The sequence below is a fragment of the Eurosta solidaginis genome, chromosome 1 (assembly GCF_040869045.1).
Source record: "Eurosta solidaginis isolate ZX-2024a chromosome 1, ASM4086904v1, whole genome shotgun sequence".
NCBI lineage: Eukaryota > Metazoa > Arthropoda > Insecta > Diptera > Tephritidae > Eurosta > Eurosta solidaginis.
In genome coordinates, this window is record NC_090319.1 from 374,086,356 (window position 1) to 374,112,347 (window position 25,992).

Genomic DNA, 25,992 nt, shown 5'->3' on the forward strand with positions numbered 1-25,992 from the left:
ATCCAAGTACCCTAATCTCTGACCTACCGCAACCGCTCAAGTAAACATATGATCAAATATGTACAATGCAAAACTAGGTCATCAAGGCAAAAGAATTCATATGTTTATGAAAACAAAAGGTATGTATGTAAGTGCAAATGTACGTTTGTGACGTTTTTCATGCATGTACATATGTTCGATGCAATCTGTTTTTTTCTTTCTGATTTGCTAATTCCTGTTCTATTTTTGCAAGAGCAGGAATCTGTGCTAACACATGTGCATACAACTAAACAGGTGTATTAGGAAAAATATTATGCTCAATTTTCACTCACTCCAACGGCGCCGGTGTAGTTGAGTGGATGTGCTGAATTCGCTGAAATAGCAGAGTCAAAAACATACATATATACCTATGATCACACTCAAACACTCAGCCAAGATCACTCGCTGGTGATCTTTGATAATGAGTGCTTTGGTAGTATCGGGGCAGCAGGCGTGGTGGTACAACGCAAAAAAAAATTAAAAGAAATCAAAATGTGTAATCAAAGAAAAAAATGTTCTTGGTGCTGAAGGCGCACGGTGTATATACGCCCTCCGGGGGTGATGTGGCAATTTATTTTGCCAATGATAATAGAAGTAAGTACCAAAAATAAAAAAATGGCAAAAATTCGAAAATATGAAAATCCCAATTTGGTGCTACCATAGGTAGCAGAAACCGTATGCAAAGGAAAAATGTGTATATGGTAGAAAGTGGGGATGAAAATACAAAGAAAAATTAAATGTCAAACTAAAGTGGAAAAATAAAAAAAAAGAAAATGAAGAAACGAAGATAAAAAAAAAGGTGATGGAGGCAAAAGTGCCACCATTAACTCCTGAAGTATGGAGTCAAATAAACTCAGCCTTTATATGCGCGACAAAGAAATGCTCGGCCCCGGAAATAGAGTGCCCCGTTTGCCCGTTTCCTACTAACTCTTTATGCCCCCTTATGAAAATGTTTGCATGATAATGGTAATAATATAAAACAAAATATGTATATAAAAATAATAATGTTATCTGATGTAATGCCGGAAAAGCTCCTCCCTCTGCAGGTGTTTGTGGTTACTTGTGTTTTTGTTTTGTGTCGTTTTGCCAAAAGTCCTATGTGTTGACGGGCTATTGTTGTGGTTGCGTCTCAATGCCGCCGGTGAAAAGGGCTGTCGATGTTGCTAATTCTATTGTGCTTTTGCAGTTGTTGTTGTGGTGTGCGCATGCAACAAATTAACTCGAATGTAGTGCTTGTGGAAGCGTGGCAATTGTTTTTGGCCGGAATGTCACCAGTGTGATGTTGTTGTTGTTGGTGTTGCGTCGCCAACGTAGTGGAGATGGTATAATTGGTGTTGAGCGGTATGTCGCCAATGTGATATAGTTGTCGTTGGGCGTTTCGCCGCCAATATATAAAAAAATTGTTGTTGTGGTTGTTGCTTCCGTATATCGCCAATATAGAGACTAACTACCGGTTGTGGTTGGTGTTGCGCCGCCGATATGACAAAAATGTTGTAGTTGTTGTTGAGCGTTATGCCGTCAATATAAAAAAACGCTGTTGTGGTTGTTGTTGAGCGTTATGCCGACAATATAAAAAAACGCTGTTGTGGTTGTTGTTGCCGTCTATTGCCAATAAAAAACAGGTGCTGTAGTGGTTGTTGTTGCCGTGTGCGCCACCAAATTAAAAGTGTAGTGTAGTGCGTGGTTGTTGTTGCCGGGCGGTATTTCGCCAAGAATAATGTATTTGTTTTTGGGCGGTACGCCGCAAAGAACCGTGCCCAGTGGACCCTCTCCCCAGAAAAATCACTCATGCGCTCTTGCGGAATTTATTGGCAGAAAACTGCTTCCAGCTCTTTGCACGTACCGCGGAAACTTTCGACGCGCACAAACTTTCAAAAATGCGATTAAATTCGCGCACTGCAAACTTTGTTAACTTTTTTTTTTTTTTCCACTTTCGTTTAAAAGCGCGCACTTCACTTTTGAATATCACCACTAGACTTGCACTGGACACTGTTAAAACAAGACTTTTGCCCGTTGACTCAGTTTTCCCCTTCTTATAGCCACCGCCGTGGTAAGGAACGTTACCCAGAAAACGGAAAATTCCTACCTATACAAGCTAAACCTTCTTTTCGGCTTTCCCGTATTTTCCATCTATACAATCATGCACTCATACATCCATACGCTTACCGCTCCACCAAACGAACACCTACACAGATACATTTGGTTCGTGCCTTGACCGCTCGCACTGATGCATTCACCCGCTCATAGCCTTGTACAAATACACATCCGCATACATAATACCGAACAGAACAAACACATAGTTACATATCATTCGTCAAGGCTGCTAGGTTGTTAGCAACATGGTGAAATTTTACTTATTATAACAACATGATGCCAAGCGCAACATCTTACTTCCGTGGTAACATTGTGTTCACTATAGATACAATGTTGTTAATGTTAATGTTATTATGTTAATATTATTTTACTGGCAGCATTGCGGCTAAGGTACGGACCTGGACACAAAACACACAAACACATAGACGCATATACACTCTGCCACTCATTTAAGCCAGTATGGAGACAGGCTGTCGTTACAGTTCATATCCGTGTTCTGTAGGCGTCGCTCCAATGTTCGAAGCTTTTGAGATCTAAACCGATTTCGCACCAGCTTGAAGTTATGTTCCGGATAGTTGTCGTGTTGAAAACTGATTTTATCCTCACTAAGTGAAACATGAACACTGCAACAAGCAAAGTTGTTTGCAAAATATTTAAAAAATCCTTTTTCTTTCTGCCATCAATTTTGACAATACGGCCTACCTCATAAGATGTAATACAAACCCGAATGATCATTCAATCTCCTCCAAATTTGATAGTTTGTTTTACTTCCTGGGGTTTAATTGCACCTATTGTATAAAAGTTTGGGCTTAGAAAGTAGAATATATCATTTCACTTCTATATTTATTTTGGAAAAGAGGAGGAGTGGGAATTGGGAATTTATTTTTAATTTATTTTGAATTCTTAAGACTGTTAGCATATTAACTCTGATCTATCTTAATGAAATAAATACATCGATTTAGGGAAAGGAGGCAGTTCCACACCCATATGTTGAGCTAAGCCACCCACCATTCAATTGAAAAAGTACTCGAGGTTATTTTGGAATCATGTTAGGATAGTTTTCGGACCATGCGGGCATAATTTGGGGCAGAGAAAGTATGATTTTGAGTGTCTTTTCCAATTATTTCGGGACCATTTACGTATAGTTTCGTATTTGTAAAGGGATAATTTTGAGACTATACAGTCTGTTTCGGGACTTTAAAGAAGAGATGAATTTTAAAGAATTGTTTTTGTAACCATCACGAGATAATTTTCTGACCATTTAGACATAGGTTAGGCTAGGTTGAACTGGCCGGTCCATGAGGACCTCACATAGACTGATTGAGTCCGTAGTGTTACCAGAAGTTTGTTTTAACTACCAAACTGAAAAGCCCTATCAAAAACCAGGATCTATGTTATAAAATAACTCCGTCCTCTTGGCAAATACTAGAAGCCTCCTAGGACTTAATTCACTAGCTGCTTCTAGATCTGACAGCTGTATCGCTCCTAATAGCTGGGGTCTTAGCCTGGCAAGCGCAGGGTATAAGCAAATAACGTGCTCGATCGTTTCCTCTTCCAACCCGCACTTTCTACGACTGCTATCATTGACCAAGCCTAACTTAAAGGCATGTGACACCAGAAGGCAGTGTCCAGTCAGAATACCCGTTCTACAGTCCCCTCCTTTTAATGATAGAAGTAATTTTGTTAGTCTAAGGTTGTAAGACCTACACATTATATTCGACAATTTGCAGCCCCGAGCTTGAACCCACGCCTTTCCTGATTCGTCGATCATGTGCACCTCTCGCCTTCGCCTAATCTCGCCCAGTCATTTGGACATTATCCTGGGATCATTTTGGCTTTCTGAACATGTCCAGGTTTATTCTGGGATAACTCGCTAACATTTCTGTAGAACTTCGTAGATGTTCCCGGAGTCACTTAGTACCTGTTTCGAGGTTGTTTCGGAGTTGTATTCGAATGAGTTTTGAAACTTATAGACAGTTGGGGCATGCACGTTTACCACATTCAAAATACCTTAAAATAGTTCTCTCTAAACAGGTAGTTGTTTGGCAAATGTTGAGAGCGTATTTCTTTCATGAAAAGCTTCTTAGTGAAAATTCATCAGTCTTGCAGATGCCGTTCGGAGTCGACATAGAATAAACTACAAATTTAAATGTAGCACGACGTAAATTTTTGAAGAGAAACTCGACCAAAATACCCTAGGATATAACAGTGAACAAAAAAATATTAGTTAAATGTTTACAAAATACTGCCAATTGGCATTTTTTGGAGCCATCGGGGATCATATCGAGACTACTTCGGAACCTATTTCAGGTAAATTAGTTAGTGGCTCTATGTTATTTGTGATTAAGTTCCGGTACAATTCTTGGATAATTGCGTATTATTTTCGAGATCATTTTCTAACTATATACGGATTATTTCGGGGACCTTAAGTTATGATTTCAGGAATATTTCAGGATAATTTCATTATTGTTTCGTAATTACTTCAGTACTAATTCCTGATAATTTCAATGTCACCTCGGGATAGTTTTTGTACAATTTGAGGATAATTTCAAGATCTTCCGCGAATAGTTCAGAGATTGCTTGCATTTTTTTTTTTGGAGAGTACTTCGATAACCTTTCCACACAATATTGGGACCACTTTGTGAAAATTTTAAGGTTTTTTTAGTACAGTTTTGGGATTGTGCTCATGAGAATTTCGTAGCAGTGGCAGGACATTTTTGGAATAATTTTGGAATTATTTTGAAATTTGTTTACAGCCCTACTCAGAAATTGACAGGGATTTCAAGGTAGTTTCACAGCTATTTCGGGACCATTACAGCATTGTGCTCAGGTATCATTTCGGAAATGTTTTTGGATTGTTTCCCGGCTGTTTCGAGGCAGTTTCGGGATTGTGTTCGCGAGAATTTTGGAGCTGCTTCGGGATAGTTTCGGAATGATTATGGAACAAATTTGGGATTATATCAGAATTAGTATAAAGCATATCTCGGTACACTCAGAAAAACACTTACCTTAAATAAGGAAAACCCCTTGCAGAAAAAAATTCTTGAAATTGGGAGAAAGCCCAGTGAAATTGACAAGAAATTCTTATTTTCGTATAAAACTTTTCATAAATTTGAGAAAACCTTTTCCACATATTTTTTCGATTAAGAATACTTCACTAAATATTTCTCACATCTTACATCTACGAGTTAGCTAAGTAAATAAGAGAAGTCGACTGTCGACTTGAAATCCACTGCCGTGACAGTTACACAATTAAGTTTAAAATTTTTTTATACAATTTTCTTCATTTTTAAGATTATTGTTACTATAATCAAAGAAAAAACAACATCTTAGTTTTTGAAAAAATCACTCGTCTAGATTAAGGGAAGCGTTTCTAAGGCAAGTCAAACCCAGTTTTTCTTCGTTTTCAAAAATTTTTAGGATTTTTGTATACCTTTCATAAACATGAAATGGTATATTAACTTTGGTCCGATGTTTGTAACGTTGAGAAACATAGAAGATAGACTCACCATTAAGTATACCGAATTGATCAGGGCGACGAACTGAGTTGATATAACCATGTCCGTCTGTCCTTCCTCCGTCTGTCTGTTTGAACGCAAACTAGTCCCTCAAATGTTGAAATATCTCAATGAAATTTGGCACAAGGATGTATTTTTGTATTATATAAGACATTTGTCGGATCCGGCAGGATCGGACCACTATAACATATATCTCCCATATAACCGATCGTTCAGATAAGACGATTTTGGTCATTTCTGCCGCAATTTAGAAAGTATAAACGTGAAACTCGGTTATATATATTCTAATATATCATAGAAGATATCCTGAAAAAATCACTTTGATCGGAGCTATATATAGTTATATCCCATACAACCGATCGTTCAGATAAGGGGATTTTTTTCCATTTTTTTATATTTATCTTAAAATAATTTAGGTATGTACATCTGTTCACTATATATCTCTTATATTATACAGCGCATTATTTGGAGATTACGAATGGGATAAGATTATTTTTCAGCCCCATTCTATGCCGAAGACAGTCCCGTCCTTACTTGTTTTTGAGTAATTTAGATCACTGTTTTCAGCATAGTTTTGGAAATATTCCGGGACTGTGTCAGCATTATTTTCACGATTCTTGAGATACTATTTCGTGATTGTTTGAAAAATCAGATTGGCATTCCAGTTATTTATGTGGGGACTGTTTTCGATATTTTCACGGTATTGATTTCGGAATTGCTTCAAGACTAAAGAAAGCGAATGTGAGAAAGGCGTGGTCCAGGACAAAAGGCTGAACTGGAAGGACAACGTCATATATACGTGTAACGTCATATGTACATTATATACGTGTAAAAGAGCCATTGGAAAAAATGTTAATTTACAACGAATGTATACAGATGAATTTATACCGCGATTGCTTTTCGTCTAGCGAAACTCTTCAAGTCATGACATCCTGCCATTGGATATAGCTAATAATCGAAGGGCGGCAATGTTAGCCCTGAGAATAAGGGAGCTGTCTTGTTGGGACAACAAAACACAGGACACTCTAGAATACTAGACAAATACAGCTTTTTCCTGCCAGCACGGATCAATGCGGCTACAACAGTTGCGGAAACCAACCTTAAGATAAACATGACCAGTAGGGATGGCGGGACGGAGACGGATAGGTGCCTTCCATGTACACGGACAGCTGTAAGCTAAACGGTAGAGCTGGAGGTGGAGTACTCTCAAGTGACTTTGACCACCAGCTCTCCTTGACCACTGCAGCGTATTCCATGCAGAATTTTCACCCATCATGGTACCGGCAGTTAGGATAGGGACGCGCAATATCTTAAAAAAAATGGTCAGCGACAGCCAGGCTGCCATAATATCTCTTGGCTCCTACTCGTTCAATTCTGAACTAACACTAAACTGTCGCTGATCTCTCCCAGATATGTCCCAAAAAAATAGTTTACATCTCACATGGGTCCCTGGACATAGGGACATCGAGGGAAACTACATTGCAGATGAACTCGCTATGTAAAGTGCAACCAGGCAGATTCTTCCCGGCCAAGAACGTTTAGGTATGCCCCTGGTCACATGGAAGCTAATGCTAAAATAACACATCCACCGTCAAGCCGATGAAAAATGGCTACAAACACCGCGGTGTGGGAGATCTAAGGAAACCTGGCCAAAATAGGATCTTAAAAGATCCCGTCACGTGTACAACCTATGTAGGGATACGATTTCCACACTTGTGGGGACACTAACTGGGCATTGCCTTATAGTTAGGCACGCAGGAAAGTTTGGAGCGCCTTATCGTCGATGCTGCAGGAGCTGTAGAGAGGATGAGGAGGAGGAAATGGTGGTTCATCTCATTTGCAACTGCCCGGCACTAAGTAGCGCACGGCAGCGCTTTTTGGGTGCTCCATTTCTAGATAATCTGAGCCTGGTTGCGAAGCATGACCTCAGGAACCTAGTTGTTTACATCAATCCACAAAATGGTTCGAAGAGGAAAGGTAATGGTGTTTTTTGGTGGTATCACAACGGGCCTCATATCACTGGCCTAAGGGTGCCCTCGGGCAGCCACTTCAACCTAACCTAAACTAACATAGTTGAATCACACATTATTCATATGCAGCGTTGGTAAGCAATAATTTGATTTAGCAAAAACAATCGCACAACATGCAAGCAAAATCAAATATGCCTGACTATAGCTTGTACCAGCTAGTTTTCGAATTCACACCATTTGTAATCAAAACCACTAAAAATATCCGACTCGCATTGCACAAGTGTGTCACTGATGGTTAAATAATGATAATGATGTATCGTGCTACAATATTAAATTTAGTCAGTAACCTTTGGCGAGTTTATCACAATGAATAATCTTACGACAAATTCCAGTAAAATCAATAGTACAATGTTTAATAGGAAGATTTTTTCCAAATTTTTTTCCCATAACTGGTCAAGTTAATTTTAAACGATCATTAATTTGTTTGTGTGCTCTCCTAATGTCTCTAAAAATGACAGCAAATTGCTTTATAATTGTTCTATGAAATTATTAATGATAAGTAAGTACACCAGCCATAATTAATCACACTGTAGACTTTAAAGCAACGCCACAACAACAAAAGCGACTAAGAAGGACATGGAAAATGTTTAAAAGTTCATTAAAGTCTTGGTCAGGTTCATAAATTACGTTGTTTTAATTAAGCAAAAGTTATGGATAGACTGAACTGCGGAAAATATATTGTGACGAATATTAGCAACACTAAGGGATACTATCATCTCTAAGCCGATGCTAAGCAGTGACTTGTATGCACATAACCAAATTAATCATTATGTATACACATATGTACGTACACGCAGCGGAGAAGCAACGCACAACCACATGCATATATCTGAGATATTCCTGAAAGTATGCAGTAATTGTGCAAGTATTTCTCACATATACACGCGCATGGGCTATGAGAGAAGCTATAAAAAACCGTGCATCTGTAGTTACAGCTGAGAAATGTATAGCTGATAACTAACTAGTAAGTTCTGGAAATAGAAGCGCCTAGAAATATGCCGGCGAGGAAACCGACCAGTATAAAAGTAGCAACAGTAGAGGCACGACAATCAGTTTGATTAAGACACTATCTGGCGAGCAATAGTTGTGTTATTGTGAAGTACTTTAATACAGGCCATTTTGCATTATTGAAAAGTGGAGTTATTTATTCAACAGTTTAGTGATTCGAACGTTAGCAGAAGGTTGCAAATAAGAGGAATTGCACTAAATTCGCAACAATATGTAATTAATCATGAGTGAGCTAAAGAATTAAAAAAATATAATGCATAGAAAAAAGTCAATTTGCTGAAAAATTATCTACGCCAAGCATAATTATCCACACTGCCCATTTAACCTCTAGTTACGATATATTAATGGGGATATTTCCAAAATTAAGCTAAAATATTATGGCGCCTGAAAGTATGTGAAGGGAATTTAAAGGAAAGCTCACACTTACTAAGAGAAATCTTCGTCAAGAGGGTTAAAATCTGTACTCCGCTACAAAAATTTAACCAATTTAAGGTTCGGGCAGCGCACGATCCTTTCAGTTCATTACTCTTAATGCTTGGCAGGGTATAATAAGTTAGATTATACTTTGTTGCATACTTTCAGGCTTAAACTTCCATTTTCCATTATTTTTGAGAAAGACTTTGCCTGTTGGAAATATTATTAACGTTTTCTTTTTGAGTGAAGCTTCGACCAACATTCGGGAGTTATTTCTATGTTTCATTAAAAAGAAAACTGGCAAAAGCAACAACAAATAATAAAAAACAGCATATTGGCCAAAATAGACCTTTCACGTGTCGCAAGGTTTGGTCAACGTTAATTATTTTTGTTTTGATTGAAAAAAATTTGTGGGCTCCTCTTGAGCACATCGAACGGTTCCAAGTTGGTTTCGGCATAACTGTAACCGTGTTACTGCTTTGGGATGTGATCATTAATGTGCCTGTCTTGAACCTATGGCGAAGCTGTCTTGAAATCCTAAACAGAAAATTTCCAGGTACTTTGCGTTATATTTTGCAATGTTATCTATGCTTGATGATTAGGTGGATACAGTCATGGACTCGAAGTCAGCCCTAGCAAGTAAAATTCAATAGTTTTAAAAAAATATACAATGACCCAGCATTTGGGCTAAGTTTCAAGAATAGGGTTAGGAAAGCTTCGTAGCTTTTTAGCGGTAGAATGGACTGAGGAAAGAGCTGCGATCTCTTACATAAAGTTATACACTGACTTAAAAACAATTTTTTAATGTCAGTATCTATGTATGAGAAATCAGCTCTATTTAGTATCAGCGGAGCTCAGAAATTTTAGTACTGATTGAATAAAATGGACTAAAGTCATGCGAAATACGGGGAGTCCCGTTGTCTGACCATCTTTCTACATACTGAAGCTAGCAAAGAAGAACAAATTGTGGGACTCCTTTTGGACAGTGGGTTAGTGCACTTGCTCACAGATCTAGAGGCTTAAAAAAACAAAATCTTTGGAGCTCGATTTAAGCCGCAAGTTTGTGCAACCTGATCCATGTTAGTTGTACGTAAGGGAAGTAGGCGTATTTGAGGATGCAGCAGATGCTAAACGAAGTTATGATTTTTGGGAAATTTAGTCTTTATTATGGCCTCCTTTAATAGTTTAGCAGTGGTGCGATTGCGGGTTAGAAATGCTTTACCAAACTTTGGATAGCCTCGAAATATTTGAAGATAAGTACAATCCATGTAGACCATCTGTAGTCTGCTCTCGAACAGTTGGGACTTTTTGCTAAAAAGCTATTCTGTAATATCGTTTGAAGCGTTTAATAACTTTATTCCTAGTTATCTAAAATCCGGGTAACTTTATACCTGTACTTACGCCGTTTTCGTTTACATTTGCCAACGGGATGATATCTATCCCCTAGTGGCTTGTATAGTTAGTTGAGCCATATAATGTTCAGTGATATTAGTCGCTTGACTTATTTCGTTTGCTTTTTCTGGTGCCTGTGTCATTGCTTGGTGTTTGGACACTACTTTGAAAGGTTCAAATATTTCATCAGAGTTTGTGATTTTCGAAATTGGACTCTGGTATGATGATGGGATTACATATTATGAGGTCGAATTCAGCAAATGTCATTTCCGTCGTTTTTTCGCTTTTCTCTTCATTGTTTCTTCTATTTCAACTTCTGTTTTATTTTTTGTTACTTTGTTAATCTACAAAACTTCAAAAAGACTACAACTTTCCACAGCAGGTTCGACTTCTTTAGTAATTAAGTATATAACTAAAATATTAAAGAGATGGGTGCGTGTTCTTATGTAAGCGCGTGAGAAGTGATAGTTCTTCGGCATCATTAAAAAGTATCGTAAAGACTTATCTGGGCTAAGGGCTATATATAAACTTAAATTCAGGCAAATCGAACCATGAATGGTGTTTTTTTTCGGATAAAGGTAATTCACACAAACATTTTCTGGGTTGCTTCAAATATATCCTGCAAATTTGAATAAAATCAGTTGAGTGGTTTCGGAGTGAATAAGCTGTATACGAACATATATACATTAGGGTGAGTCGATTTGTATGGACGAAAGTTAACCGATATCGCGCCATCGATTTTTCAATAGGATTTGGGCTCAGGAAAAAAATGTCCACTACGCATACCCAAAAAAATAATTTTCGAGCCTGAGAAATTTCATTTTTTTATACTCAGCTGAGCAGAGCTCACAGAGTATATTAACTTTGTTCGCATAACGGTAATCGGTAACGGCATAAACTAATCGAGATAGATATACACTTCTATATATCAAAATGATCTGGGTGAAAAATGAGTAAATTTTGAGGTATCTGGATGAAATTTGGCGTGTAGGTTCCTGGGCGCTCATCTCAGATCGCTATTTAAAATGAACGAAATCGGACTACAACCACGCCCACTTATTCGATATCGAAAATTTCGAAAAACAGAAAAAGTGCGATAATTCATTACCAAAGACGGACAAAGCGATGAAACTTGGTAGGTGCGTTGACCTTATGACACAAAATAGAAATTTAGAAACACTTTGGACAATGGGCGTGCCACCGCCCACTTTTAAAAGAAGGTAATTTAAAAGTTTTGCATGCTGTAATTTGGAAGTCGTTGAAGATATCATGATGAAATTTGGTAGGCACGTTATATCTATTACTGTATGTGTGCTAAATAAAAATTAGCGAAAACGGATGACGAACACGCCCACTTTTATAAAAAAAAAATGTTTAAAGTCAAATTTTAACAAAAAATTTAATATTTTTACAGTATAAAAGTAAATTATGTCAACATTCGACTTCAGTAATGATATGGTGCAACAAAATACAAAGATAAAAGAAAATTTCAAAATGGGCTTACCTCCGCCCTTTTTCATTTAATTCGTCTAGAATACTTTTAATGCCATAAGTCGAACAAAAATTTAGTAGGGAAATAGATTTTGTGACGATAACTATTTTCTGGGGCGAAATGGGCGAAATCGGTTGAAGCCACACCCAGTTTTTATACACAATCGACCTTCTGTCCTTCCGCTCGGCCGTTAACACGATAAATTAAAACGATATATCTTAACTAAACTTAGTTCACGTACTTATCTGAAGTCACTTTGTCTTGGTATAAAATATGGCCGAAATCCGACTATGACCACGCCCACTTTTCCGATATCGAAAATTACGAAAAATGAGAAAATGCCATAATTCTGTACCAAATATGAAAAAAGAGATGAAACATGGTAATTGGATTGGTTTATTGACGCAAAATATAACTTTAGAAAAAACTTTGTAAAATGGGTGTGACACCTATTTTAAGTAGAACAAAATGAAAAAGTTCTTCAGGACGAAATCAAAAGCCCTTGGAATCTTGACAGGAATACTGTCCGTGGTATGACATATATAAATAAATTAGCGGTTCCCGACAAAAGATGTTCTGGGTCACCCTGGTCCACATTTTGGTCGATATCTCGAAAACGCCTTCACATATACAACTAAGGGCTACTCCCTTTTAAAACCCTCATTAATACTTTTAATTTGATACCCATATCGTACAAACACATTCTAGAGTCACCCGTGGTCCACCTTTATGCCGATATCCTGAAATTGCGTCCACCTATAGAACTATGGCGCACTCCCTTTTAAAATACTCTTTAGTACCTTCCATTTGAAATCAATGTCTTACAAACACATTCCAGGGTTACCCTAGGTTCATTTTGCTAAATAGTGGTTTTCCCTTATTTTGTCTCCAAAGCTATCAGCTGAATATGTAATGCTCGGTTACACCCGAACTTAGCCTTCCTTACTTGTTTTTTTTTTTACTTTTTTCGACCTTGATTTTTAATGTTTTTTTCATGACCTACTAAAAAAAATTTCATATGTATAGGTTATACCAAAAATATGCGATAAAAACGTTGGCGATAACAAAAATATTTTTTTTTTTTTTCAAAAAACTGTTATCGCCAACGTTTTTAGCGGACATTTTTGGGTCGGACAGGGTATACATGAAAATTTTACAATCCAATTTGCTTCTAAAATTTTGATGTTGCTTTGCCCGGGGCGTGCACCCAGGGTCTTCGGTGTGGTAGGCGGGGCTTCCAGCGCTACAGCAACACCACGGCGATCGTAACATTAACACGCATAAAAATGTATGTCAAGCAGAAATGAAATGAAAATACATACAAACATACATCCATACGTACCTGTCAACACGCTCCCAAAATTAAATAACGCTAGTAATGCTGGCTTTCTTCACCATACCATCTAATTCAACATGTATAAATGTTACGCATAATGCGATGTGGTGAAAGTCCCACTCAAAGCTAGTTTGCTCATATAGTTCACAGCGAACATATACACTATATGCATTTCAACCTTAAAATTGAAAATTAAAATTTCACCCTCATAATTTTCTCATAACGCCCACAAAGAAGTACAAATTTGCTATCGCTATATCAGCATACATTTATCTTCTAGAAAATGTTCTCAAAATTGAATAATTTTTTCTATCATTGGCGAATATAAAAAAAAAATCTCCTAAGCCGATTATATTTGAATTATAATATCTGCTCTACAAATACACAGTTCCACAAACACCTGCTACCAACACTCATATTCAAATGCATGATATTTGTATGTACCTCTCAATAAATTGAAACTAAGCAATTTGTTATTGTTCTCGCACCAAATGCTTGTCAACAGTGTTAGCAATCAGAGCGCCTTTGTGACTAAAATATTTTAATTAGTACCAAAATTTCACGTCACCTATACGCCTAAGCGTACCCGATACTCAGATATGGATGGGTCTATTAGGTGAGAAATTAAAATCCGTATTAACTATGGTTATTTAACACCTACTATGATGGAATAATCAATTAACATTGCAATAAATTAATTTCAACCATTAATTAGACCGTAGAGTCAGATGTGCTATATGTCATATGTCATATGTAATAGTATATTACTGAAAACCTGTAGGCATAAGTAATTAATTGCGTGGAAGCGCAGCTAAAAATGGCAAGCTTAATTTGTCTAGATAGTTTACTGTGAGAAATTGAGCATATGTAATTAATTTAAACGGAACTTTAGGAATACAGTTGTAAAGAGAATAATTGATTTGTCAACATCTTTAGGTAGAAAAAACAGACGTCATACGGAGTGTTCCTCCAAATTTAAGAATGAGCTGAAATATTAAATATGAAAAAAAAAAAAAAAATAGTATGACCTATTACTGCATAATGGAGCGAAACTGATATCTGTGGATTGCGCTGAACATAAAAAGACAGTGTGTTAGCCAATGAGTGTACATAAACCAACTATGTTAGATCAGGTTAGCTTAAATGACCAACTAGATCCAAAGAGCTCATTTCCGTACATTCGCAGTCCGTTGTGAAGCCATACTAGTTAACGGTAGCACTATTTTCCAGATGAGACAACGATCAACTCTCTAAAAATTCATGAGGAAATTCGTACATTTATCCCATAATGAGATTTTATCTCCTTTTCCTTGCAAAATTTGGGCATGTAAGTAAAATTCAGTATCATCGCAGCACTTGCTTTGCTGATTCGCAGCTCACCTTTCCAGAAGCATACTGCAAGTTCGCAGCGCGAATGTCGCTTTGCCCAGACTTCCGCGAATTTTTATCGCAGAGTAGCTCATTGCGCCAGAGAACGAGTTCAGGCGCTCAGTTAATTTGCGCTATAATAGACAGTCCCTTTCCGGTTTATTCTTTCGTAAACAGGTTCAACATACTCCTGCTCTGGATGAGTTCCACCCCACTCCTGCCTCGAAATTATATGAGTGATTAGATCAACACACCACTTACACAGAAATGAATGTACAGTAAGCTGCATTGTTAGGGATGAAGTCGAAATCTTTAAGGTTCTTGGAGCTCCCATTGCTCGTAAATCCGTCAACTGCATCTCAAAGCCTAATTGCCACGTTTGTATATTCAACGTTGCTATAGTAGGTGGTGTACTATGCGCTCTGTTGATTTTAATTATATATAATTGAGGTACTTTTCACGCTTTTTGACATAAAAGGAAGAGGAAAATACTCCCGTGCGGCGTACACCTTAATCTGCTTTAAACTCCATTGTCGGCTTATTACCGGAAGCGTTATCTGTCTTAAAACAAACCAGCGAGTCGTAATCGATAATTTTTCGAAAATTTTTGATAATGAATCGTTTACACACCGATAATATATTGGGTGCTCTCCCGTAATAAATCGATAACTTATCAATAGCATAGCTATATCTTTTCGGTAATAAATCGATAAATTTGTAGTAATAACTTTCCGATACATAATAGATAGGTTTCCGATGGTAAATTTATAAATTATTCTGGTTCAAATAATTAGATTTTTACAAATATTTACATTAACTTGTTTCATTCCATTATTTAGTATTAAGTACAAAAAGTGCATTTAAGTAATTGGTGCATAAATTTTTTTCATCCTAAATTTTTTGCACAAACTTCAGTTGTGCGCTTAATGCAACAATACGAAATTAAGAGCTTTTATGAAAAAAAAAATGTTCGCAATTTTTTTTCATAATGCAAATATGACATCATTGTGTATTTGTAGTTAAGCTTATTTATTTTTAGTAATAACAACTTTTTAAAGCTATTTCGTAAACAAGTATAGTTATAAACAAGAAAAAAAGTCCAAGTTTTGCCAAAACCGAACATTATATACCCAGATGTGTCCTCTGCCATATATATTAAATAAAATAATTTTAAAAAAATGTTTGAAGTTAAACGGTTTTATTGAAAGCAATACTTACGTGAAGTAACAATTATACTAAAAGCTAGAAAATAATTAGGTAGGTCCTAGGTACTATGCATCACACTCCTCATCAATCTAGGGTGTTGATTAGATAATTAAATAAAAGCATTGAAGGGTGAAATTTCTAAAAATGTGAGGCGTAGCATAACCTGAGTAAGGTTCCGTTGGTCTTACTTATGACTATCAATAAAAATTTGACGCGTCCAACGCTTTTATTTAATTTTTTGATCAACGCCCTAGATTGATGAGGAGTGTAATGACTAGTATCTAGGACCTACCTAATTATTTTCTAGCTTTTAGTATTATTATTACTTCATGCAAGTATTGATTTCAATAGAACCGTTTAACTAACATTTTTTTTTAATTATTTTATTTTCAACTCTTTAGTCTTTATTTAATTGCCTATTATTTCTCATTCTATTTAGTTCATTTAGTGACTCGTTGTTACACGGATTCTTTCCTGAAAATTTCTTACAATTTAATTCCTCAATACATAATCCTTCCAAAGACTTTACTCGACTCTGCGCCACGTATGCTTGTCCCTCCTCCAACTCCAAAATATTTTGATGTCACTTCTACCGGACCACATGTAATATTTGTTCCAAATATGAGCCAAATCGGGCATCATAGGTCGCTTTCTATTCATGTATGTATTATATGTTCCAAATATGGACCAAATCGGACCACAAATACAATTTTTTCGAATATCTCGATCCTTTCGCCACCTAGCGGCGATTTTTTTTCACAGGCCGTTTTCTGTTCAGGTATGTATTATGTGTTCCAAATATGAGCCAAATCGGACCACAAATACGATTTTTTGAAATATTTCGATCCATGCGCCACCTATTGGAGTTTTTTCTTATTATTGCACTGTCATCGGGTTCTGAACTATATTCCAAGTTTCAAGCTTGTAGCTTATCGGGAAGTTACTTAAATTTCAATTACAAAATTCGTGCCAGCCAGCGTGTTAAGTAGGGCTGGGACTATCCGTATATTCGAATATCCGGATATCCATACGGATATCCGTTGACACGGATAAAATCCGGACGGCATGGATATCCCGTTAATATTCGTTTGTGAAGCTATATCTGGATTTATGAAGATCCGGTTAATAACCGTATTTTTGGATATCGAGTGAAAGCACCAAATTGATGTATCATATAGTAAATTCGTGGGGCATTTAAATCAATTAACAGCGTTTTTCACAATATAAACAAATGGCACTGTTCTTATTTTCACTTGTTTGTAAAATTGTAGTTTTTTAAATTTTGATGTTCATTTAATAATCTACAGACATATTTTGTGAATAATTTTTCGATGTTTGCTTCTTTCAATTCTTATATATTCCAGTATCCGGACATACGGATATCCGGATTTTCCGTTTACGCATCCGGATAGCCGAGCTGTGGATAACCGGACTTCCCATTTATGAATCCGGATATCCGAATAGCCGAATTTTTTGCTTAGCTATCCGGTTATTCGAATATCCGGTTTATCCGGATAGTTGAAAAATCCGGATGTAGTTCACAGCCCTAGTGTCAAGTCAAGCTAAATAAAATCGTTTAAAAAGGAATGTCAAGAATTAACTGATATAAGTGCTGAAACATAATGTTTGTATGTATGCAAATTTCGTATTCCGTAAGAGGCTATAACAGTTACCATCCGAGAAACAATGTTTTTAACAAATGAATTTTGTCCGAGTTATAGTGTAAAAGGCGTTGTGGCGAGATTAACTTAAAACAGAAGTACATATACAACACTTGTTTTCGTATCTTTCCCTGCCATTTCACAACTAGCAGTGTACGTTTGTACCATAAGCATATAGGATATTTTGCTAAGACTTTTAACCCCCATTTTTACGAGGACTGTTATATAGAGTACCAATTGCTCTGGCTGGACCTAAAAGAAAATTAAACATTATTTTGTGGGAATTTAAACTTTTTTTAAAACAATCTTGAAAACTTAAATAAGGTATTCTGTAAACCAAATAAAATATTAAAATAATTAGCTTGCTTTTATTCACTTAAAACATATATAACACTAGTGTACCCTGAAGCTTTTGTCCTGGCCGAAAATTAGTGTGCCTACACTCATAAACCGAATCTTTCTTCCCTTTTTAACTCTATCTACCATTATATTCTATTATATATGCCATTGTTTTCTAATTCTTGTCCCCTCCGATTCCATTTCCACTCCCGTTACCGTTCCCAATCTCACTCCTACTCTCACTCCCACTGCCACATTCACTCCCACTACCACATTCACTCCCACTCCGATTCGCGTTGTTAATCACACCCACATTCCCACTCCCAATCCCTCTCACACTACCATTACCACTCCATACTCCTATTCCCCTTTCCACTCCCATTATCATTCCCGCACCCTACCATTCAACTCTAGTTTCAATCCCCCAACAACTACCACACCCGCATTCGCTCACACCCCTAATCCTAATCCGCTCACACCCCCAATCCCAATCCCACTTCGCACTGCCGTTTCCACTCCCACACTCACTCCCCCACCCCCGTTTGCGTTCCCACTCCGACTGTCATCTCACTCCCACTTCCACTAACACCCCTACTTCCACTCCCCCTCCCCTTCCTACGCCCACCTCAATTTCCTCATGTGTGGTTGGTTTATATCATATATTGAATACATAGCTGTTTCAACTAATGGTTGAGATAAAGCGAATTCAAATTTGTAAAATTTTAAATTTTTTTCTAAACTATCCTTGTACTATAACAAACTGAAGCAAAAAGAAGTTATAGAAATCGGTCAAGCCGTGATTGAGTTTTAACAAGTCTAACGCACAGCAATACATTTTTGTATTTATATTATGAGGCGGTACGAAGTTTTCCGGGTCAGCACGTTCTATTTTTATCACATTTATTCACCTTTAAAATCTTTCCTGGAAATAATAAGATATTGTGACGAATTTAGGAAAATCCTGGTTATTATGCACGTTCTGCTCACGTTCCAATCGCTGAACTGTCGAATAAATAACTCCGATATTCAGTATTGCAAACTCATTTTTATTTATATTACTTTGCGAATAATTCTTAATTATACTTCACTTCACAATTAATACCGTATTTAAATCAAGCTGATTACTGATTCCTCAGCTTGAGCTGCTTTTATACTCTCGGTTTGCTCGTTCACCCATTTCTCCTAAGGTATAGTCATTTTGCGAACAGTTGTATCTCATGCTTGGTTACCAGCTTTACACATGTATATTTGTAGTTTATGCTTTTGCGCGTGTATGTGTGAGTATCAACTTCTGCTCTTTGCTGATGACTACATATGTGTATGTGAGATATTCTTCGTCGCCTTCTATGTAAGTTTGGCTGCTTGCTGTCTTTGTTGTTGTGCTTATTTACTAACAGCATAGTGATGCTAATATCCGCCACAATATCAAAATTTAATAAAACACAAACCCATTCCCTGGTATAGAAATAGTGAATTGAAGTTCAAGAAGGTCTGGATGGACCCATAATTATAAATGAGGGTTAAACAACTTTATTTAAACAATTGGGCGTAGTCATCAACTGGTTCTGCTCAGATATATTAAGTTTCATAGTTTCACCGGTCTTTGGTAATGCATTATAGCATAAAGGGAAAGTAACATTAAAAATTTTGAAGCAAGTTTTTCACGCTTCTCAGCAGTGATTTAGCAGGCTCTCCGAGTGTATGTCTGCCATGAAAAGTTTCTCAGTGATAACTCACCTACCTTGCAAATGCCGTTAGGAAAAATCGAAAGGAGCACGACGGAAATTGGAGGAAAAATCTCATCGAAGGTTATCTCGCTTTCCATTTATTTTGTACCAAAGCAAGCAATGCAATTATGTATTACTGTGATGTATACCCTATACTTGTACAAGGAAAGATTTTCATATGCGAATATATATATGACACAAGTTTGGTTATAGCATTTTTATACTGATAGGATATACAAAAAGATAATATTTGCGTAAGTTGCGTCAATATCAGGTACACGTTCCTCAAAAATATTCTTAAGTGTACACCTACCAATATATGTATGTTTGTAAATAATTAGTATATATATAGATACAAACATATTGTTACGAATTTAGTGCAATTCCTCTTATTTGCAACCTTCTACTTACGTTCGAATCACTAAACTATTGAATAAATAACTTCACTATTCAATAATGCAAAATGGCCTTTATTAAAGTACTTCACAATAACACTTATATTTCGCAACTGATAGCTTGCTTAAATCAAACTGATTGTCGTGCCTCAACTGTTGCTCCTTTTATACTGTGCGGTTTTCTCGTTGACATATTTCTATGTGCTTCTATTTCCAGAACTTACTAGTTAGTCATCAGCTATAAAATTACTCAGCTGTAACTGCAGATGCACGATTTATAGCTTCTTCGAGAGTACCTCAGATATATGCATGTATTTGTGCGTTACTCTCCGCTGCGTGTACGTACATATGTGTAGACCAAATGATTGATTCGTTTATGTAGATACAAGTGACTGCCTGCTTTATTGTTGTTGTGGCTTCATTTACTTAGCATCAGACTAGTGATGTGAGTATCACTTAGTGTCACTAATATTCGTCACAATATATATAAGCAACCAGAGTATATTTACACGCAAACACTTTAAACATTTTTTTTTTTTTTTTTTTTTGTTATGTTGGTTCCACTTTCTAGTGATCGTGTTTGTTAATTCCATGAATTTCTAGAATTTCTGGGTATTTCTGTCATGCAAAGAATCAATCAGTAACTCTGTAGTAATCAATTATTTATAAGTGTTAGGTAAATACATGTAGAGTGTTGAGTGGATTTTAGCTATTAACACGCTTGTATTAGATTCAATTGCATGCATGCTTGTTTGTTACTCTCTAAGCTAGGAGCGCAAGGAAAATTATACCCAACTAGCGGCAATTATTGAAGTGGTTAAGTAACTCACTACAAACGAGTAGCGGAGGCACGAACCTCTATGCTACGGTGCCATATTTGCGTGCTTTTTATTTTTTTATACTCAGCGTGCTTTGCACACCGAGTATATTAACTTCGATTGGAAAACGGTTGGTTGTACAGGTATAAAGGAATCGAGATAGATATAGACTTCCATATATCAAAATATGTCCGTCCGTCCGCCCGTTAACAAAATAACTTGAGATATCTTCACCAAATTTGGTACACGAGCTTATCGGGACCCAGAATAGATTGGTATTGAAAATGGCCGAAATCGGGTGATAACCACGCCCACTTTTTATATATATACAATTTTAGAAAACACAAAAAACCTGATTATTTAGTAAATAATGCACCTAGAATGTTGAAATTTGACATATGGACTGATATTGAGAATCTTGATAAAAGTTTGGAAACATTTTTTAAAATGGGCGTGCCACCGCCAACTTGTGATAAAATCAATTTTACTAATATTATAAATTATAAATCAAAAACCGTTAAACCTGTCGTAACAAAATTCGGCAGAGGTTGCCTTTACTATAAGGAATGCTATGGAGAAAAATTAACGAAATTGGTTAAGTCCACCTCCACTTTTGAACAAAGTATTTTTAAAAGGGTCGTGGACGAATAAAATAATCTATATCTTTGCAAAAAAGGGCTTTATATCAATGGTATTTCATTTCCCAAGTGGAGTTATAATAATAAACAGGAAAAATTCCATATTTTAAAAAATGGGCAATTTTCTATGTTTCGGGAGACATAACTGGAAGAAAAATTTACATATCGTAACAAAATTTGGTTGCACATATTTTCCTTATAGCAGGAAACATTTCTAGAAAAAATTGACGAGATCGGTTAAAGACCATGTCCACTTTTATATAAAAGATTTTTAAAAGGGCAGTAGATGAATATAATAATGGAATTTTACTTTCTAAATTGAATTATAATAATAAATTGGAAAATACTAAAATTTATGAAAATGGGTGTTGCACCGTCCCTTTTATGACTAAACAATTTTCAATGTTTCGGGAGCCATAACTCGAAGAAAAATTAACATATAGTAATGAAATTGTGTACAAATATTTTCCTTATAGCACAGAATATTTCTAGTAAAAGTGAACGGGGTCGGTTAAAGACCACGGCAACTTAGATATAAAACAAGTTTAAAAGAGTCGCAGAATAGAATAATTAGCAAAAAATAGTTTTGAATCAATGATATTTCACTTATCAAGTTTTATTGTAAGAGAAAATGGAGAGTGGTTTTTTTTTTTTAACGAGCGGTGCCACGTGTTATGTAGAAAAATAATTTATCTGAAATGAAATGTACAACTGAAGCTCACGCTGAGTATATAATGTTCGATCACACCCAAACTTAGACACCTTTACTTGTTTAAACTATATTTATATTATTTTCAAACGAATCGCACATATCGGTCAAATTATCGAGTTACTGGAGAAAGAAAAGAACAAAAACAAGCTTACTGTCGCTTTCATATTGGCTTAGAGTATTTTAGGCCTGCAAACTAAGATGTATACCGCCGCCAAATTCGAGATTTTTGACTTAGTTCGTTACCAGCCTACTGTACAAGTTAAAACATTTCTCGCTTTAAGTATTTAAGGAATTGATTTTTTTATTAGATCCGGCATGAAGCGAAGGAATGCAATGCGTATATTTTTATGCGTCATCATAAATGTTATGTCAAAAGTTAATTACATATATGTATTTGACAAAAAAATTATAGGAATCATCTGTGTATAACCTTGAAAGAAAAATAAGAGAATTTAAATAGTTGACACCCACTGTATACCAATATTTTTCTTTAAGCCAATAGCTCTGGTAGCTCGTGTAGCTAAATTAGGTTAATTTGTTGTTAAAGTTATATCTGAACAAAAACTTATAATTACATTAAATATTTTTCGTGGGAGATAACGCCTTTGCTTACAACATGCTATACTTCCGAGCTTTTTAAGTTAGCCATACTTATTAGGTGGCATTATTTATTAAATAATCAGAAAAAAGTGGTTTAATATTCTCTCTATATACATACATTTCTATTCTGTCCAAAAATCACTCCCAACTCCGGCGGCTTTCCACATCGTTATGGGAAATCTGAGTTGTTTCGCTCAGAAGTGTAGAGATTTGCCATACTCGAAAGAACTCTCCAGGCGGCCATTCTGAAAGCCATCAGTGTTAGCTTGATCTTTTATACAGTTAATTTTCGTAATATTACACATCTTAGCAGATACATGTTAACGCAAATAACAAAAACATTCACCTGGAACAATATAACAAAACATTAAATAATAATATATAATTTAAACTATTTTAACATAATATAGCATAAAAACAACATATCTTAAGCTAACATAACGCAACCTTGGTGATTACTTAATATCACCCAGCTTTGCAGAAATGCATTTAGCATAACACAACATAACAAAGCATAAGACATTACGTAACTAAACACACTACGGCGTAATAAAGCATAAACAATAATAACATATCATATAAATAAGTTATTTAGGCCGAGCTTCTCTTCCAAATTGCGCTGTACTCCTTTTTTAATCCTTCATACAAAATGGCGGGACGGGATCTGCCAACTCCGAACGACATCTCCAAGGCAGATGAGTTTTCATTAAGAATCTTTTCATGGCTGAAAAACACTATTTGCCAAATCACTGCCGATTGAAAAACCTTATTTTAAATGTTTGATGTTTCTTTGCCCAAGACTCAAACCCAGGATCTTCTGTGTGGTGGCCGGAGTACGCTACCACGACAACACGGCAGCTACATAACATAGCATAACATAACAAAATTTTCTATATGATCAAACATATTGAGAAGCCCTTATGAACGGAAACAGCAAAAGCCAAAAAATAAGATCGAAGAAAAGAGAAAACGGAGAAGAAAGATGAAGAGTATAAGGTTGTCCCCTAATTATTATATTTAACTTTCAACGTCTGTTACTAACTCAAACACGATGTGAGCGATTTGAGTGAAACCTTTCTCAAAACCTCTAAACCAGCTTTCACACAATTGTTTTTGTAAAACGCTCAGGCAGGCAAGCACACCACACATCCCCGCGCGTACGCATTATATCCTCTCGCCAACAACCGAATGTATACTGCTGTGCCCATTAGAAACTAAATTGTTATAATTTCGTGTAAAATTACTTTTGAAGTATCTAATATTTTTGGGTATAATTTGGTTCACCTGTACGAAAACAATGAAGCTTTGTTTGATTTATTTAATAATTAAATTTTGAATTAAATTAAATTTTAATTGAACGCATGTAGAAGTATTGTTAAATGCGTTCAAGAAAACAATGCGATACGTTAATTTTGAAAGCTACCAAGTCCGACTGGGTTTGTGTACGTGCCACCGCCATTTCTGCTAGCTGATTGGTTGTCGCCGTTTTTTTAGAAAACAAAATGAAGAATAGACATGCACTGACAAAAAATTTTTTTCGTCTCCCTTGATCTTAATAATTGAATATGGAATATATATATTCGAGAAAAGTTTGAAGTAAGAAGATCATTTAAGATTATCACTCATTTATCTAATAAAATATAATAAATAATAGCCGTGGTTTTTAAAACGGTTTTATTTATCTTGACTCTGTATAATGAACAGAATTTTTTAATCGAAATTTAAGTAACTTCCCGATAAGCTACTAGCTTGAAACTTGGAATGTAGTTCAGAACTCGATGCCAATGCGATAATAAGAAGGACAATTTCCGATAAGTGGAGTATTGATCGAAATATTTCAAAAAATCGTATTTGTGGTCCGATTTGGTTCATATTTGGAACACATAATACATGCATAAATAGAAAGCGACCTATGAAAAAAAATCACCGCTAGGTGGCGCAAGGATCAAGATATTAAAAAAAATCGTATTTGTAGTCCGATGTGACTCATACTTTTTATTAGCTCCGTCGCCATTTTTTATACTCAGCTGGGCAGAGCTCACAGAGTATATTAACTTTGTTCGCATAATGGTAATCCGTAACGGCATAAAATAATTGAGATAGATATAGACTTCTATATATCAAAATGATCTGGGCGAAAAAAGAAATTTATTTAGCCATGTCCGTCCGTCCGTAAACACGATAACTTGAGTAAATTTTGAGGTATCTTGATGAAATTTCGTACGTAGGTTCCCGGGCACACATCTCAGATCGCTATTTAAAATGAACGAAATCAGACTATAACCACACCCACTTTTTCGATATCGAAAATTTCGAAAGACCGAAAAGGTGCGATAATTCATTACTAAAGAAGGATAAAGCGATGAAACTTTGTAGGTGGGTTGACCTTATGACGTAGAATAGAAAATTAGAAAATTTTTGACAATGGGCGTGGCACCGCCCACTTTTGAAGGAAGGTAATTTGAAAGTTTCGCAAGCTGTAATTTGGCAGTCGTTGAAGATATCATGATGCAATTTGGCAAGAGCGTTACTCCTATTCCTCTATGTGAGCTGAATAAAAATTAGCAAAATCGGATGACGAACACGCCCATTTTTAAAAAAAAAATTTTTTAAAAGTAAAATTTTAACAAAAAAAATTAATATTTTTACAGTATATAAGTGTCAACATTCAACTCAATAATAATATGGTGCAACAAAATACAAAAAAAAAATAAAAGAAAATTTCAAAATGGGCGTGGCTCTGCCCTTTTTAATTTAATTTGTCTAGAATACTTTTAATGCCATAAGTCGAACAAAAATTTACCAATCCTTGTGAAATTTGGTAGGTGCATAGATTCTACGACAGTAACTGTTTCCTGTGAAAATGGGCGAAATCGGTTGAAGCCACGCCCAGTTTTTATACACAGTCGACCGTCTGTCCTCCCGTTCGGCCGTTAACACGATAACTTGAGCAAAAACCGATATATCTTTACTAAACTTAGTTCACGTACTTATCTGAACTCACTTTATCTTGGTATAAAAATAGCCGAAATACGACTATAACCACGCCCACATTTTTGATATCGAAAATTACGAAAAATGAAAAAAATGCCATAATTCTATACCAAATACGAACAAGTAAGGAAGGTTAAGTTCGGGTGTAACCGAACATTACATACTCAGTTGAGAGCTATGGTGACAACATAAGGGAAAATAACCATGTAGGAAAATGAACCGAGGGAAACCC

General features: G+C 36.0%; 1 protein-coding gene across 4 annotated transcripts in view; it reads right to left on the reverse strand.

Annotated features, from left to right (window-relative positions):
- Pde6 (phosphodiesterase 6) overlaps positions 1 to 25,992 on the reverse strand; it is a 232,586-nt gene that overhangs the window by 147,206 nt on the left and 59,388 nt on the right. For all 4 annotated transcript variants that reach the window (XM_067763060.1, XM_067763059.1, XM_067763062.1 and 1 more), the window contains exon 2: positions 22,885 to 23,112. The gene's annotated coding sequence lies outside the window, so the exon portion shown is untranslated. The remainder of the gene's footprint in view (positions 1 to 22,884; positions 23,113 to 25,992) is intronic.